This window comes from Canis lupus, chromosome 17 (assembly GCF_011100685.1).
Source record: "Canis lupus familiaris isolate Mischka breed German Shepherd chromosome 17, alternate assembly UU_Cfam_GSD_1.0, whole genome shotgun sequence".
Classification (NCBI taxonomy): domain Eukaryota; kingdom Metazoa; phylum Chordata; class Mammalia; order Carnivora; family Canidae; genus Canis; species Canis lupus.
Genome location: NC_049238.1, coordinates 30,233,341 through 30,249,863, shown reverse-complemented (window position 1 = coordinate 30,249,863; position 16,523 = coordinate 30,233,341).

The following is a 16,523-nucleotide window of genomic DNA, read 5'->3' as shown; positions in this document are numbered from 1 at the left end:
GCTAACGAACTGTGAAGGGGAAGTCGCTAATGATATGAAATCCCTTTTTATTGCCAGGGGTGGGTCAAGGCCACCAGCCGGGCCATATTTTTCCCATGCTGCTGGACCACTAGAAAACGTTCTTAACTGCTAAGACTGATCCCTCTGTTCATGGGAGGTGGGAGAAGGACAGGCCCATTCATAAGCAGTGCCCAGGGACTTTGGGGGCATTGGCATTATTCTATAAGCCACTATTTCCTTCCTCTCCAACACCTCAAAATTTTAGAAGGAAGCTTAAATTAGCTTCCGAGCAAAATAAAAGGAGAAATACTTTTGGCAGATCACCTAAGAAAATGAAAAGTAATTCTCAGGGTACCTGTTTGAGTTATGGAAAATCACATAAATATTGCTATCCCAATGGAGCCCCTCTCCATCCCTAATTCAAGCCAGCTGATGACCTGAAGACAAAGGAATTGCCAAGGGAAGCATTTGTGGTCCGATGGAAAGACCCCAGCTTTGGAGTCAGAGAAACTGCTTCCATGTTTCACTTTTATTTCCTGGCTGTGTGACCTTGTGTCACACTGGAACACTGGAACTTTCTGAATTTTGTATTCTTATCAATGTATCATTAACTACTTCATATAATTGTTACGGAATTCAGTGAGATCATAGCCATAGAAATATTAAATATAAATATTAAATATTAAAATAATGTCACTATTAATATCTTTTACATCATTCTGTCTCTGTGGCAGAAATTCTGCAATGAAAGATATGACTCTCTGATAAAGGGCTGTTTTCCTCTTTTAAAAGCAAACTTTTTTTTTTTAATGGCAACACAATTGATATAATCCATATATTTTGTTTCCCCAGCAAATAGATGTTTTAAGGTATAAGGAATGAGGGTGTGAAGGAACAGGGATTTGAGGGAGCATGGATACTGTCTTTAAAGAACAGAGATGCAATGGGGTATCTGCTCTTGATGTGGAACCAGAAGCTGGGAGGTGCAAGGATATCATAAGAAGGTCTGTAGGAATCCCACCAAAGGACTTTGCACACTGTGGGTGAGCTGTCTATCACTGTATAGTGGCACTGAAATACCAAGGGGCTGGTTTTATTGACAAGAGCAGAAATGACTGATCTGGAACAAAACTTCAGTCCAAACAAGACAAGAAAACAGACCAAAATGTGCCATTAGAATTACAGACATTATCAAAAATATATTTCTTTCTTTTTTAAAAAAATATTTTATTTATTTATTTATGAGAGACACATGGAGGCAGAGATATAGGCAGAAGGAGAATCAGGCTTCATGCGGGGAGCCCGATGCAGGACTCAATCCCAGGACTCCACGCCAAAGGCAGACCCTTAACCAGTGAGTCACCAGGCATCCCTCCGAAATATATATTCAAGAAATTTTTCTCCCCATCAGTGAGACTGTTTTCAAGGAAGTGTCACTTCATTGGAAAGGGTTCCCAAACCAATTTCTGAATCTCTTTCTATGCTGTCTCTAATTCTGCTATACAGTTAAGGCTCCCTCAGCCTTCGGGTAGGGTCCACTTGAAACACACCACAGAAATAGGATCTTCCTCTCCTTTGCCCCCATATCACTAATGTAGGTGAGCAAAAGTCTCAGTATAAAAATGATTAAAAAACTAGCTCCTATTTACCAAGCAGAGACTGTATGCCAGGCACAGTGCTAAGCACCTTACATATATTATTTCATTTTAAAAAATGGATTTATTGATACGTGTTAGTGTACAGTAGACTATGCATATTCAACGTGTACAATTTGATAACTTTTGACCTATGTATACAGGCATGAAACCATCACCACAATCAATAATAAACATATCAATTATCCCAAAAGTTTCCTGATCTCTTGCTTCTACACCTGCCTGCCCCACAACCTCATGCTCAGATAACCAACTACTCATTTGCTTTCTGTCACTATAGATTAGTTTATATTTTCTAGAATTTTATATAATTGGAATCATTCAGTATGGCCTTCTAGTGGTCTAACCTCTTTACTCAGCATAATCACTTTGAGATTCATCCATTCTATTACATATAATGATAATAGTTCATTTTTTACTTTGAGTAATATTCCGTTTATATGGCTTCAGCTTAATTTGTTTATCCAATCACCTTCTGGCAAACATTTGGATCATTTTTAGTTTTAGAGCACAGTGTGAGGTAGGGTTTATAACTGAGGTCACTTGTTTCCAACATTTGCTAGAATGGAGAGTCAGAAAATCGCTTTTGGCAATAGCCAGAAGTCCAAAAGTCTAGTCTAACCTCCTTGAAGAGATTGATCTCTTTTCATTAAGAGTCCAGGGATCCAAGGGTGCCTGGGTGGCTCAGTCAGTTTAAGTGTCCAACTTTTGATTCTGATTCAGGTCTTGATCTCTGGGTCATGAGGTGGAGCCTCACATCAAGCTTCATGATCAGTGGAGAGTCTGCTGGAGATTCTCTCTCTCTCGCTCTCCCTTTCCCTTGCTCTCTCTCTCTCTCTCTCTAATAAAAAATAAATCTTAAAAAAAAAAGAGTCCAGGGTTCCAAATTACTTACAAGTGTCCAGTCAGTTCTTTCTCAGAGTACTCCTCATAACAGAGTGTTGCTGATAGCTGAGTTGATAGTACCCACGGCAGGCTGGTCCAGGGCACTGAAGTGGGGCAGAGGTCCAGTTTCCTGCTTCCCCAGCAACCTAGGCATGAGGGCACCATCTTGACTTAGCATTTGGAATTCTTCAAGACCAGACTGACTTCTAGGCATTCAGTGAAGGTGGCTCTTAGTCTGGCTGGCTAGGTTCCTTCTTAGTAAAGCTCTCCTGATTCCCCCATTCAGCCCCTACCACATGGGCCCAGGGAGGTTGGAATAGAAAAAGTTCTGAAGTCCATCCCCTCATAGACATGACCAATGGAGGAATGATGCCTGTGGAAGGTGAAGGCCCCAAAAGGCAAAGCTCTATTTGAGGGCCACTGCTGGCAGAGGCCATGGGTGTTGGTGGTACAGATTCATGGTTTTCAAGAGAAGGTGATCTTCAGCTTGGTGATCTTGTACCCTCAATCTCCTGAGCCACAATGGTCAGCTTGTGGTTTTCAGTTTATCACATAGTCACCCCTCAGGGTGAACTAGCTCTGCATGAGAACCCATTGCCTTGTCAAGACCCAGAATCATACCTTCTCCCTATGGTGTCTCAGGGCTGGGATAGCCCTCGGGTCCTATTACATCTTGAACTCAACATAATGATGCCAACAGCCCATAACTGATTTAGAAATATGTGTTCTTATCACCACATAGCAGTGGCAGAAATAAATTTCTCTATAAATGACCCTTGGGTATCAAGTAGTCAGCAAAGCAGGAGAGAGGGTTCTGCTGAGTCAGAAGTGTAGTAGTCCCCTTTACAACCAGGGAATATGTTCTAAGGCTTCTAGCAGATGCCTGAAAGTGAGGATAGAACCAAACCCTACATATACTGTTTTTTCCTCTACTTACACACCTATAATAAAGTTTAATTTATAGATTAGACACATTAAAGGTTAACAACAATAATAAGATAAATTAAAGAATTATAACTATCCTATTATAAAAGTTTATTTATCATATAACGATACCATAATAAATAATTATGTGAACGTGGTCCCTCTCTCTGAAAACATCTTAGTATATTATACCCACTCTTCCTCTTCTTGTGATGGTATAAGATGATAAAACACCTATATGAGGAGATGAAATGAGGTGAATGATACAGGCAATGTGACCTAGCCTTAGGTTACACTTGACTTTCTGATAATGAGTCAGAAGGAGGATCACCTGCCTCAGGCCAAGCTTGACCATGGCTAACAAAAATTGGCAATTGAAAACCTGGTTAAGGGTGTGTGTGTGTGTGTGTGTGTGTGTGTGTGTGTGTGTGTGACAGTATAAGAATATATGTATCTCCACTGCATGTGTCAGGAACATATTGTGAGGAACATGTTTGTTGGGAACACATATGTCAGAAGGACATATGGAAGGAAGTATATATGTCATGGAAGAAACAGCCCCGCCTGTTCTAAGCAAGTTACATCCTGTTTCTTGCTGGGATGTTTGCTACATGGAATTGGTCTTTCCTAAAGCCTTCAGTTACCTAGTTGAGGAGCTGTCAAGAACCAGGTTGGCCATGGAACCTTCCCCAATGCAGAGAACTTTGTTCTTAAGACCAAGGGCTCAGCCTGGGCTGCACAGCCTTGGGCAAGTTGGTGTCATCTTTGTATTCTCATCAATAAAATACGGAAAATAACTAGTTCTTCTCTGAGACTTTATTATGAGGATTTAATGTGATGATGTTGAACAGGGTTGAACAGGGACCCGTCATGCCATAACAGGTCTGATTCTTACTCTGATGGGCAATTCCTCCTGATTTAACACTTGAGACAGAACAGACACTCCCAGCAACTTTCAAGGGGCACACAAAGGGTCCCTAGAGCTTTCTCAGAGGAGGAGAGAACTGGAAGTGAGAAATATCCGGTGAGATATTTGTGTGTGAATAAAGATTGTTTGCCTGAACCTGTGGGGCACATATGAAGCGTTAGTCTGGCTTCTAGAAATTTTCTTTATGAGAATATTCATCCTGCACCCAGAGCAACGTCTTTCTTTGCCCGTGTGAGTAGAGATTACTAACTGAGAATCTACAAGGCCAGTCATATATAAAGGAGTTTGTATTTGTACTCTTTGTACTGTGTACTTTGCTTCTGAGGGCAAAACATTCCTCCACTGCAGCAATAACTCCCCAAGATATTAATACTAGACATCCATAACCTTGTTTCACATGTGCTTGCACACACACACACACACACACACACACACACACCACCTGAGCCTGCTAGGCAATAATTGAGATACTCTCTAGAGAAAAGACCCAGATCTGAGACTTTAGGGCAGGAATGCTCCCTTCACTTAATACAAGCTCACTTTTCTATGCATCCTCCTTACCCTCTCCCTGAAATGCTATAAGCTATCTCTATGACTATATCTTGGAATGACTTACTGAGTCCCTCAAATCTCAGCCGCAAATGAAATTGCTAACCTCAACGATGCTCTCAGATCTCGTTCATATTAATTCTGTTGGTCTTTGCTCACCATCTTTTTTGGTGGGAGGGATTCATCTTTATTATGCCCATGACAATTAGTCACTTTCTGTGCTTTGGCAGCTTGGTTTACAATAAGCTTCCTTGGGCATCCGGTCTGGAAGCAAATTCAGTCTCCGGTATGTAGGTGAGTGTGTGTTCGTGTACTCTGTTTCCTTTTATTAACTTAGGGACCATTTCTCACCTTGTTTTCTAGCTTCGCAGCCAAACTGAATACAGGGCTCCTATTGATCTTTGTAGCCTGCTCTCAGTGAAATGAAACATACTCAGATTTGTCCCATGGAGCACGGAGCAAGCAGAGAAATGAGCCATAAATTCAGGTGTACCCAAACAGAGGTGACAGTTAGATTTAGTTCTTTCTTTGAGCGCAGGCCAAGTGCTGCCATTGGGCTTAAATTCGTTGTCCAGGGCAGATTCTTGGAGGTTGTGCTAGGAAATATAATTTCCATTATTCGTCCTACTCATGTGAGTTCTACTAACAAAAGGAGCTACCGCTGCAGAATGTGTACAACTCAGCTTACCTGGGATATTTCCTTGAGCTCAGGCAACTTGGAGGTGGGAGGACATATGGAAAGGGAGTGGTTTTTTACCCTACCCCTGTGGGTTTCACATCACTGGGCCTATCTGTGTTAGGGAAAAGAGAAATGTCCTTAGTCAACTTTGCAGGTGATATTTATTGTTGTGTACTCAACATGGTTTCATGTTCCAAACTCAATGTTCCAAATCAGTAACTTTTAGGAGGGATTTGAGATGCATTTCTGCTGTTTATTTTCTTTTCTTTTTTGTAAAAAAAGATTTATTTATTTATTCATGAGAGACACACGCAGAGACGTAAGCAGAGTGAGAAGTAGGCCTCCCACGGGGAACCTGATGCGGGACTTGATCCCAAGACCCCGGGATCACACCTTGAGCCAAAGGCAAATGCTCAACCACTGAGCCACCCAGGCACCCCCGCATTTCTGCTGTTTCTGTTAGGCCAACACTACTGAATGACTTCTTAACTCTCTTGTTGGAGTGTTAGACTTGGGATCCTGACTAACACTCACGGTAGTGAATCATTCAGCAATGGGGTTTCACCTGATGGCACCTCCATATTTATGAAGAATGAGTGTATTTCTCACCAAGAAGGAGGGAACCAGCCAGGCCAACCCATGAGGCTGTGCACACTTGGACCTTCCGATTAATTTCCAAAGAGATTATATTCCACAAAACTTGCTAACCTCAGAATCTTACGTGTTGAAAAGAGCAGAGCCTGCAGAGGTCGCTCATTTTAAATATTTTTCTTCTAATTATTTTTTCAATGATATAAAAAGACGGCTGGCTGATTGTTTGTTGTTTTTTAGTGAAACTTCTGTGAGGAGAGTCAAGGTAGAATTTCCTCTCTGTATTTTGTTTGCTTCCTTTCTTCCCACTTCTCTTTGCTCATCTTGCCAAAACTAACGTTTCTCTATGGCTTTGGTATGCTTTATCCGCTAGCAGGACTTTTGATCTTTATATATTTAAAGTTTGGAATAAGCTTTGGTGGCCTTGAGTTAAAAAAAAAAAAAAAAAACCAAAACCTTCTTAATTTCCTTAATATCTTCCTCTTTTGAACTTGCCATTGCTTGGTACTGTGGCTTCCCTTATGTAAGATCCAATTAATCAATTCAAAACAGTGTTGGGCAATTATCTGGTGAATTAAAAAAAAGTGTAGCTAGGCTGAAATAAGCTTTTGAGAAGTGATGAATTCACTATATATGACTCTTAGACCTCTGCTTAGCATTAATCTCGGAGCCCTGGCTTGGGAATCTCGATGGGGCCCTGAAGCAGAGGGAGACTCTCCTCCTTAATTTTCATTGATATTAGCCCAGCAATCTCTTTTTATTTTTTTAATATTTTTAAAATTTATTCATAAGAGACACCTAGAGAGAGGCAGAGACATAGGCAGAGGGAGAAGCAGGTTTCATGCCAGGAGCCCGAAGCGGGACTCAATCCCGGGACCCCAGGGCCACAAGCTGAAGGCAGATGCTCAACCACTGAGCGACCCAGGTGTCCCTAGTCCAGCAGTTTCTTTTCTTTTCTTCTTTTCTTTCTTTTCTTTTCTTTTCTTTTTTTTAAAGATCTTATTTATTTACTCATGAGAGACAGAGAGAGAAGGCAGAGACACAGGCAGAGGCAGAAGCAGGCACTCCTTGGAGAGCCAGATGTGGGACTCGATCCTGGAACTCCAGGATCACTGCCTGAGTCCAAGGCAGACGCTTAACCACTGAGTCACCCAGGCATCCCAGCAATTTCTTAAAGAACCACTGGAATCTTTCTTCCCCCCCCCCAATCCATTGTTTATCCTCCTTTAGAGAAAAGGGAGGTCTAATTTCCTGATTATTGTGCAGCATTTGAAGCATCAAACCAGTAAGCCCAGTGTTCCTTGCCGATCTCCATGTGGCCAGCACCTGTGTTCTCTCCCCGCACCTGGGCTTGTCCCGGCAACCACACTGCAGACTCAGACCACTGATGGTGAGAGGTGAGCTAAATGTGTGGATAAATTGAGCAAATTCATTCTACTTCTGTAAACCTGCTGTTAGAGAAAAAAACCTAAAAGGTTTAAAAGTCTTTACCAGGCTATTTCAAATTGATATTAAGAATTGTGAAGGGAAAAAAAAAAAGGACTATCTGATAGCCTCTTAGAGTTAGGTCATTTTGTTTCTTTTTTTTTTTTTTTTAAGACAAAAAGCAGTTTACTTTTGCTGAAGTTGCAAGGCCTTCAGTTCCTGAAATCCTAGAATCCTGATTCTGATAAAACTGGTGTCTATTGGTCAGGGTTCTGAGCTGCCAACAACAAAATCCACTCTGGTTAGCTTCAGCAGAAAAGCGGTTTATTGTGGAATATCACAGGAACCTTAGGAGAGCCAGAGAGTAGCCTCTGCCACCCCCGAGAAAAATGCCTGGACCTTGTGGAGCAAAGCTGCCTTTGTCATCACTGCTTTGCCCAGTGGCAAACTTGAGATAGCTACCAGCAGCATTGCGCTGCTGATCCTGAATCTAGATGTCTCTATTATCACGTCAATTTCCCTCTGCACAGACAGTCCCTCCAGATACCAGGCTCTGGTGTGTGGAGATGACCCATGAAATCCAGGTCACCCTAGCCACAGGGGGCACTGGGCACAAAAGATTTCTAGCTTCTAACTTGGGAAGATGCAACTTATAATGTCAGATATTACCAAAGGGAAAAAGAATATCATCAAAATTAAAACCTTTTGCACTTCCAAAAACGACACCAAGACAGTGAAAAGACAACCCGCAGAATGGAAGAAAAGTTTTGCAAATCATCTATCAGACAAAAATGGGAGAAGGATCAGAATAGACATTTCTCCAAAGAGAGTATACAAGTGGCCCATATGCAAATACTATGTCCTCTGTATCATTAGCCATCAAGGAAATGAAAATCAAAACCACAGAGATACTACTATGTACCCAGTAGGGTAACTATAATAAAAAAGTCAGATGGTAGCAAGTGTTGATGAGGATGTGGAGAAAAAGGAACCCTCACACATTGCTGTTGGAAATGTAACATGTTGCACCCACCTTGGAAAACAATCTGGCAGTTCTGCAAAAAGCTAAGCATAGAGTTACCATATGGCTCAGGAATTTTACTCGTAGGTATACGCTCAAGAGAATTAAAAACATAAGTACACACAAAACCCTTTACATGGGTGTTCATGGCAGCATTTTTCAATATAGCCAAAAAGCAGAAACAATCCAAATGCCCATCAGCTAATGGATTAAAAAGTGTGGTATACCAATAGCTATTTTTTGGCCATAAAAATGGATAAAGCACTGATACGTGCTATAACATAAATAAACCTTGGGACACCTGGATGGCTCAGTAGTTGAGCGTCTGCCTTTGGCTCAGGTCATGATCCTGGGGTTGAGTCCAGCATCAGCCTGGGATTGAGTCCCGCATTAGACACCCCACAAGGAGCCTGCTTCTCCCTCTACCTATGTCTCTGCCTCTCTCTGTGTGTCTTTCATGAATAAGTAAATAAAATCTTAAACAAAAAAACATAGATGAACCTTGACAACATTGTGTTAGGTGAAGGAATCCAGGCATAAGAAGGGACCTTATATTGTCTGACTCCATTAATATGAAATGTCCTTGAGCTAGTCCCAGATTGGTGGTGTCACCAGCAGAAATTTGATTTCTCTTACAGTTCTAGAAGCTAAAAGTCCAAGATCAAGGTGTGAGCAGGGTTGATTTCATCCTGAGGCCTCCCTCATTGGCTTGTAGAAGACCGTCTTCTCCCTGAATTCACATGATCTTCCCTTTGTGCCTGTGTCCTAATGTTTTGAAGACACCCATCATATTGGAATAGAGCCCTCTCTAGTGACCTCATTTTAACTGAATTACCTTTTAAAAGACTATCTCCGAGTACATTCACATTCTGGGGTACTAGCAGTTCGGACTTCAACATCTGAATCTGGAGGAGACATGACAATTCAGAATAGGCAAATCTATTATAGAGACAGGAAATGAATAGATTAATGGCTTCTTGGGGCTGGAGAGCGGTGGGAGATTTGGGGGATGATGGTTCTGAGGGGTGCCAGGTTTCTTTTCAGGATGATGAAAATGTTCTCCAATTGATTGTGGCAATGGTTGCAAAACTCATCGAAGATTCTAGAAGCCATAGAGTTGTATACTTTGAATGAGTGAATTTTATGATTTGTGAACTAGATCTCAATTAACCCTGTTAAAAAAATAAGGAGAGGATTCAGGGATGTTACGTGGCCACAAATGAAGAACTTCTATTACTGGATCTTAGCACTACCCTCAGTTGAGAAATTAAGAACAAGCCAAGAAATAATTCCTGGTCTCCAAGGATGAAATATTCTCCCTCTGCAGCCTCAGTCTCAATTGATGACATGCCCAGTAGGAGCGCTGACATTGCCACTCTTTCTCCATGATGCCGATGTCCTTCTGGAAGTCTTTGGGAATAAGGGTGACATGGCTGTGACTGCTGTCATCCCTCTAATATCTCCAGTAAATGTGGCTGCCCTTGTGAGTGCCCCTTTCCTGACCAAAGCTCCAAGCACTTCCCCGAGAATCCTTATATATGAGGATAATTACCTCAGGGATACAGTTTTTTTTTCAACCTGGGAATATTTTTATTTCCCAGCTGAGAGTTTTTCAAAAGTGTTTAACTTAGCTCCACAATTATATGGTCAATTAATCTTTGACAAAGGAGGAATGAATATCCAATGGAAAAAGACAGTCTCTTCAACAAATGGTCTTGGGAAAATTGGACAGCTACTTGCAAAAGAATGAAACTTGACCGCTTTCTTTCACCATACACAAAAATAAACTCAAAATGGATTAAAGACCTCATGTGAGACCTGAAATCATAAAAATCCTTGAAGAAAGCACAAGCAGTAATTTCTCTGACATCAGCTATAGCAACATTTTTCTAGATATGTCTCCTGAGGCAAAAGAAATAAAAGCAAAAACAAGCTATTGGGACTACATCAAAACAAAAAGTTTCCACCCACCAAAGGAAATAATCAACAAAATGAAAAGGCAACCTACGGAATGGGAGAAGACATTTGCAAATGATATTTCTGATAAAGGGTTATTACCCAAAATACACAAAGAGCAAATACAACTCAATACCCCAAAAACAAATGATCTAATTTAAAAATGGGCAGAAGACATGAACAGACATTTCTCCAAAGAAGACATACAGATGGTCAACAGACACACGAAAAGATGTTCATCATCACTCATCAGGGAAATACAAATCAAAACTACAATGAGATACCACCTCACACCTGTCAAAATGGCTAAAATCAATAATATATGAAACAACAGGTGTTGGTGAGGATACGGAGAAAGAGGAATCCCACTTGCACTGTTGGTGGGAATGCAAACTGGTGCAGCTGCTCAGGAAAACAGTATGGAGGTTCCTCAAAAAGTTAAAACTAAAGCTATCCTATGATCCAAGAATCACAATACTGGATATTTACCCCCAAATATAAGAACACTAATTCAGAGGGATACATGCAGCACTATGTTTATAGCAGCATTATTTACAATAACCAAACTATGGAAGCAGCCCAAGTGTCTGTCCATAGATGAATGGATAAAGAAGAGGTGGTATACACACACACACACACACACACACTTATGTACATATATATACATATAACAATACATGTACATATATATGTGTGTATATATGTATATATACACAATAGAATACTATTCAGGCATACAAAGAATGAAATCTTGCCATTTGCAAAAACATGAATAGAGCTAGAGAGTATAATGCTGAGTGAAATAAGTCAGTCAGAGAAAAACAAATACCATATGATCTAACTTATGTGGAATATAAGAAACAGAACAAATGAGCAATAGGGAAAAAAGAGCGAGAGAGAGAAACAGACTCTTAATTATAGAGAACAAGCTGATGGTCATCAGAGGGATGGGGGTAGGATGGTAAAAATCGGGGATGGGAATTAAAGGGTACACTTATCATGATGAAAAAAATAAATAAAAAGCATTTAACTTTGAAAATTGTCTCTGTAAGATTTAACAGAGTCTTCTCTGGTTACATATTTTGACTTTTTATAATGTTATCCCTTAATCCCTATCTGACCCTCTTGCATTACAGGACTTTTTACTCTTCATCACTCTGACCTTACTCAGACTCTAGTCACTTGTTAATTGTGGCTTGGGGCATTTACTTTTCTCCCCCTATGAATTTATTTGAAGTTTTAGTGACGGATTATGGACTTAGGGGTTAATTATTCTGTATCTTCCATGCACTTAAGCCTGAGAAAGAAGCTCTCAATCTTTAAAAAGAAAAATAAGGCTGCTTAAAAAGAGACTATGTTCTATTCATTGAAGTTTCCTTAATCCAAACTATGAAAGACGAGTTGATGGGCCTTCTTGTCAGCTTGCCATTAATGGCCATTCTACCTTGACTGGCTCAGCTGAATTAAGGAGAAGGAAGAAGAAAGAGTGACCGAGGGGGGCTGGAATTCTCTCAATTCAGTTCAAAATCGCATGAGAATTTCTCAGCCCATTTTCTAATCTAAACACTTCCCTACCCATGCCCAATGCAGGGAGGTGCTCTCTGGGTATAAGGAGCTGTAGGTGTATCAAGAATATGTGAGTAAAGAATAAATGTAAATAAAGAATGTGAAGACAGAGGGATTGATAGGCAAAGATGGCTGGAGGAGGAAGGAGGAGCAGCAAAGAATTAGCAGGTAATTCATCACTCAACAAACAGGAACTGAGTTTCTGGGCGCTGTGCTATGCACTGGGTTAGGGGAAGACAAAATCCTGTCTCTAGGAGGCCTAAGGTCTGGAGGAGAGAGACAGACATGCTGATAAATAGGAAACTATAATGTCATTGTTGTTGCAATGCAGCATGCATAGGAGGGGCTACGTGGTTATAGGTGGAGAAAGGAAGGAGAACTGATGAAAGGTTCTTAGAATCTTCCGGAAATGAGCCTTCAAGGACTGATGAGAAAGGAGAAGGGAAGTGGGGAGAGGGGAAAAGTGGAAGAGAGGGAAGGACTCTTCAGGCAGAGTGAGTCATATGAACAAAGTCACAGGATACTTTCAACAGCCTGAGCACAAGGGCAGCTGTGAGTAGTTTGATTTGGCTTCAGTGTTGGCTGAAGAGTGGGTGAGGCAAGAAGTGAAGCTGGACAGGTAGCCTGGGCCAGAGGAAATCAAACAGAGCCTGATTGCGCAGGACACCTCTGCTATGACATACAGAAATTGCTATCAAACTAAAAGGTTGCCAAACCTCATTCAGGGATTGGCTTCTTTTGATTCATATTCAAGGCTGCTAAATTATTCTAGAAAATGGAATCCAGAAACTCTTTTGAGAAGCAATGTATGGAATTGGTCTACATGAGCGTTTACAGTAAGTATCCAGATAAGCTTAAAATCAATGTAGAAAGGCAGAGAAGAAAGCAGGAGGGAAATATGATTACTCAGTTACTATGTGAAACGGAAGGGAAAGCCACCTTCCAGTGCTCCAAGTGGAAGTCTCAGATGGTCCCTGCCCCCACGGGATTCATGAGGAAACAAATACAACCAGCAGGATAAACCAAAAATGGCTGCAAATGTTTCTTGCAAAAGTTTTTAATGATACTCCTCCAACTCTTGTGAATCCTTTCCTTCTACTTTCTGTATTTAGATGTTCCAGCCATGACAATTTATCCAGTTCCATCTATTCTTCTGTCCATCTATCCACCAGGCTTTGAATCCCTACGTACTAGGTAATATAGGCTCTGCTTCTGACTTTTGGTTGGGAGCACAAACACAAGTTTTATTTTGCAACGAATAAGTAAATGCCTAATAATAAAAAAATCAACCTTCTCTGTAAGTGCCAATAAAGTATTTTTATACCAGAGAAACATTTAATGATATCACCACTTTCACTAAGCATCCTACTTATAAACATCCTTACTTCTTAATTAACCTCCCTACCCGCCAGTAAACAAAGCCTCCCTTCCTAACAGAACCACCCACAGCAATTTTTTGTTTGTTTCGTGAATAATTTGTAATCACTATCTAGCTGTTCTTTCTAAAATCCCTCCCCTAAATCTAGGTGATAAATGCCATACTGTCTTTCTTTAATGCACACTAGCTATAACTCAGAACACAGTCCTTTACTCAAGGTCAGGAACCTCAAACTGGGGTGTTTGCCAAAGAAACACCACTCTGAGCCTCTGCCCATCCCAACCCCATCATCTGTGAGCAAAGCGATCTTGCTCCCATTTATGACTCTCAGTGTATATTGTTGTACTCCTTCATTTAGGAAAAGTGGCATAGTGAGGCCATTTCCAGGTTCTATTTTGGGAAACAGGCAAAGTGGATGACTTTTACTGGAATGGGGATAAGAAGCATAGCAGCATCCTGTATAACACATTTGACAGGATCTCACACTCACATCTCTCCTGGAATCCTGAAATGGTAAACTATTTATTTATTTATTTATTTATTTATTTATTTATTTATTGAATTTGAAAGAGAGCACAAGAAGGGAGAGGGCAGAGATAGAAGGAGAAGCAGACTCCCCATTGAGCAGGGAGCCCAATAGGGGCTCGAATCCAGGACCCTGAGATCATGACCTGATCTGAAGGCAGATGTTTAATTGACTAAGCCACCAGGTGCCCTGAAGAAAATTACTGAGAGGCTCCTCCCCGCTGGTCCAATTGCCCCCTTGTACAGGTCCCATAGCCCCTTGTGCTTATATAAATCATAGTACTGGCTCCACACAGTCAGCTGGACAATGCCTCTGTCCCCAAGATATCCATATCCTAATCCCCAGAACTTGTGACTGTTACCTGATATGCCAAAAGGGACTTCGCAGACATGATCAAGATAAGGGTCTTGAGATGGGGAGATTATCCTGGGTAATCCTGGTGGGCCCAGTTATAACAGGGGTCCTTTATAAGAAAGATACAGAAGTAAGAGATATGATAATGGACATAAGGTTGAAGTCATGAACAAGGAACACAGGAAGTCTCCCGAAGCTATGAGAGGCAAGGAAGTGGATTCTCCCCTAGAGCCTCCAGAAAAATCCAAGGTGCCCTGTTGACACCTTGACTTTATTTAGCCCAGTGAGACTGATTTGAGGTTTCTGGCTACCTGAACTAAAAGACAATAAATCTGTCATGGTTTTTAAGCCATTTGCTATAGCAGAACTAAACCTTCACTTATGAACATTTCTGCTTCTAAGTCCATCTCCCTGACTAGAGGACCCAAGTTCATCTTTATCTCCCAGTACTAAGCACATTGCTAGGATCTTCCAGGATACAAGAAACAGAGGCATATTCCAATGAACTTTAATAAAGAATATTCACAATGATACTTGAGAACAAATAAAATTGGCAAAATTGTTTAAGCTGCCCGAAGCTTCCAGTCACTGGAACATCCATTAGCAGTATTCAGTTTTGGTCATTGGAGAGCAGCAAGTCAATACTTCAACACCAACATTAATGATTATTCCTTCAGAAATGAGAGTTCATTTTAGTGACACAACTTCTTTCCCCTGTTGCTACCAATCACCTGCTAAAGTCTGTATCCTTTGCACTAAAAAAGGGAAGCTGATCTTTTGCTCCATTACCACTCAATGTAGAATCTCTTTGAGGACAAAGATGTCTCATTAAATACAACTTCTATGACATTGGCCAAGCTATAGATAGCTGGCTGTGGGCCAGGTGCTGATTCCTGGTTCAAGCAGCTGTGGTCCAAGTAGCAGAGGTATGTTACTAAAATTAACAATGTCTAGGTATGTTGCTGTGCACCAGGTGGCCATGGATTGGCACTCATGTGGAGCTCAGAATCAACTTGTCAACAAATGCTTTTGAGGAAAAGTGACCAAAGGAAAGAAAGAAAGAAAGAAAGAAAGAAAGAAAGAAAGAAAGAATAAAACACAGTCTCTGCTCATAAGGACTTTGTCACCTACTAGTAAAAGGAAAACTTACATAGAATCATTAGTGACAGGACAGCCTTACATTCAACAGCCCAATGTAATAATGTTTTCTTCATTAAATAAATAAAATCAGAGAATATTACATCAGCAATATCCTTTCCTCTCCCCTAGTGAGAAATTCTGCTTTGTTTGGTTTGTATAAATTTACTTCCATGCTCTTTTCTGTCAGTTCTGAAGCTTAACTTCCAAATGATGATGTATGATGTAGTAGTGAGGTTTGCAAAGGTTGTAACCCTAGCAGAGTAAACTGAGGCTTTTTTTTTTTTTTTTTTTTTTTTTGCAGTTGTGGAAAACAAAAACAAGCAGATGCTTAGGGAGAAGCAATTTAAAAATGGCACCTCTAGAGGCACCCGGGTGGCTCAGCAGTTGAGCATCTGCCTTTGGCTCATATCAAATCCCTGGGATCGAGTTCCACATCAGGCTCCCCGCGGGGAACCTGCTTCTGCTTCTGCCTATGTCTCTGCCTCTCTGTGTCTTTTATGAATAAATAAGATCCTTAAAATACATACATACATACATACATACATACATACATACATACAATGGCACCTCTATATTTACCTAATATAGGAAAACTTTATAATGGCAGATAAAGTTAGGGCTCTAGGTTCTCATAAACGAGTCACATTAGGTCACTAAAGGCCTGTAACGGAGCCCAGTTGAGAGTATCTACAGAGAACTGAATGCCCACAGTGAGATGTGTTTAGTTTCAGAAATTTGGAAGGAGTAGTCTCAGTACAGAGTGGAAGCCTCCTCACCTTTTCTCCATTGAGGGGATCAGAACCTCTCCTTTGTCTCTCCCTTACTGAGGCTAGCACAGAGGAGTAAGGACACAGATGGAGAGTAGGGAAGACCGACAGGTTCATACTGGTACCTGGCAAGAGCTGAGGATGGAAAGCCAGATGGGACCAAATGGGGAAGCTGCTGA